At 41.4% G+C, this 2,261-nt stretch overlaps 1 protein-coding gene across 1 annotated transcript in view; it reads left to right on the top strand.

Annotated features, from left to right (window-relative positions):
- The window catches only part of LOC103396655 (BMP/retinoic acid-inducible neural-specific protein 3), a 70,377-nt gene that overhangs the window by 65,500 nt on the left and 2,616 nt on the right, over window positions 1-2,261 (top strand). The gene's annotated exons all lie outside the window — the stretch shown is intronic.

Genomic DNA, 2,261 nt, shown 5'->3' with positions numbered 1-2,261 from the left:
AAACTACACCTGGACCACAAGACTCAGCTGACACGTGGACAGACCCGCGGTCGTACAAAGACTAACACGTATCAGTGATGGGTTTGTCTAGAGATCGCACACGAACACAGAAATGGTCGGCTAAAAAACGATAAACTACGGCTTGTTCTGGTTCATTTCATCAAATGTCAGACAAAAAAAAAATCTGCAAATTCAGAACAGGAACCAGACAGAACAGGAACCAGCCTCGTACTTTACAGACAGTCGTTGGTGCAGGTTCTGGACAGAGACAGAGACAGAGACAGAGACAGAGACGAGTCCCATCACCTCCCAGGCACATTGGGTTTTTTGTCCTCTCTGACTAGAACTGATGTCTAATAACACAACACAGCATGTGTGTGTGTGTGTGTGTGTGTGTCATAATGACATCACAGCGGGCGAGACGTGTTGAAATCGATCTGACGCGCGGCTTCTCCTCTTCCTCTGTAGAAAACATGAAATTTGAATTTTGAGTCAAATTTTGAGTCATAACCTGGCAGATGTATTTTCATTCATTTCACAGCACTGCCTCTGCTGGCAGCTCAGCGCTGCTGTACAATCAGCGCCGTCTGTCGGGGATATAAGTGTTGGATGTGTTTATCCTTCTTTTTTTTTTAGTCTTTTGAACTTTGAATGTTTTTAATTACTCTCCTTCAGAATGTTGCACTCGGCAGAAGTGGCAGCATCTGTTTTGGCGACACAAACAGAGCTGACGAGCCAATCAAAAGCCCCGACTCACTGGGAGTCACTGTAGGAAATGAATTCAAACTCTTCTGGTCCTCGGAGGCCGTCCTTTACATCATGGTTTTTAGCAGCTTTTTCATCTTTTTTTTTCTTCTGAACATTTAAGTCTTTTGAGTTTCTATTAATAAAAGTTGAACGTGTTGTTTTGACCCAGTGCTGTACTTTTGACATTTAAATGAACTTTTTTTTTTCCGTTAAGTGTCTTCTTACTTTAAATTAGGGTTTGGTTGTAGTTGGATTTTTTTGTCAGTTGATGTCGTGAAGACGTTTTTGTACATTTAATTAAATTGTCAGGAGATGAATATAATTTAAAGCTTAAAGTCCAGGCTGCTGAATATTAACACCTTCATGGTGTGTGTATTTGCACGATGAAGGTGTGTGTGTGATGCAAACTGAATGTGAGTCAGGAAAGAGAGAGGAATTCTGGAGCAAAGTGATCCCCACGTTGGAGGAAGAGCAGGTGGTGAAAGGCTGCTGGGTGGGAGTGTAAATGGAAAAGAGTGATGTCACAGAGTGATGTCACTGAGTGATGTCACAGAGTGATGTCACAGAGTGATGTCACAGAGTGATGTCACTGAGTTATTAGATAATTAGGTATTAGGTACCACATGACCTATGGACTGGTACTGGTCCGCGGACCGGGGGTTGGGGACCCCTGATCTATACAGTCTTCCCCCGTCTCTTTAAGGGGGGGGTGTTTCTGATTTTTTGCTTTATATATATATATATATATATATATATATATATATATACACGTGTGTGTGTGTTTTTAGGTGTAAAGATAGACTTTAGTGGTGCGTCTCTCTTCCCTCTTCTGTGTGGGTGTCGTTCCACAGTGAGAGTGCATCAACAACATTAGGAGATTTGAAAGGACAGACTTGGCAAAAGAAAAAAAAAAGTCATTGCCAAGCACTGTGTAGGATGAAAGAGAATCACAGCATGTAGAAAGATGGCATTGACCGTCTTTCACTTCATTTCATGGAAATCAAGCGTCACCTGGTGTAACCTGCAGCTTCAAAAAAAGCAAAACAATTCTGGACAGTGATGTTTCAAAGGTTGACGCCGCACTGGAAAACACAGTGTGAGCTGCAAATCATCAACTGAGTAACGGGCGTGTCTCAGTACTGTGTCAGATACTACAGTGGAAGTACAATTCCTAATTTCTACTACTTGTCAAAAACACAGGTTTCCTCTTTGTTTTCTAAACCAAAAACATGCATAAAAGTGACACATTTACACAGGAAGTAGAGCCCACTGAGAACTGTTGAGGGATTTGAAGTATTTTATAACTTTGCCAGATGAAGTACAGGCTGTACTGTAGTACCATATAAAAAGAGAAGTCTAACTAACTACTGTTACGAGTTCTACTACTTGAACATGGATTTATTCCTGTGCAGTTTCTGTAGAACTTCTCACTAATTGAGCACTAATGTGGTGAAGACATGGCCGTCTCCTGCCTGGGTGGCTGTTTAAAATCATCAGTTTTCACATGGAAAAAT

Source organism: Cynoglossus semilaevis, chromosome 20 (assembly GCF_000523025.1).
Source record: "Cynoglossus semilaevis isolate Cse_v1.0 chromosome 20, Cse_v1.0, whole genome shotgun sequence".
Taxonomy (NCBI): Eukaryota; Metazoa; Chordata; class Actinopteri; order Pleuronectiformes; family Cynoglossidae; genus Cynoglossus; species Cynoglossus semilaevis.
Note: the sequence above shows the minus strand (reverse complement) of the source record. Positions and strands in the feature narration are given on the sequence as shown.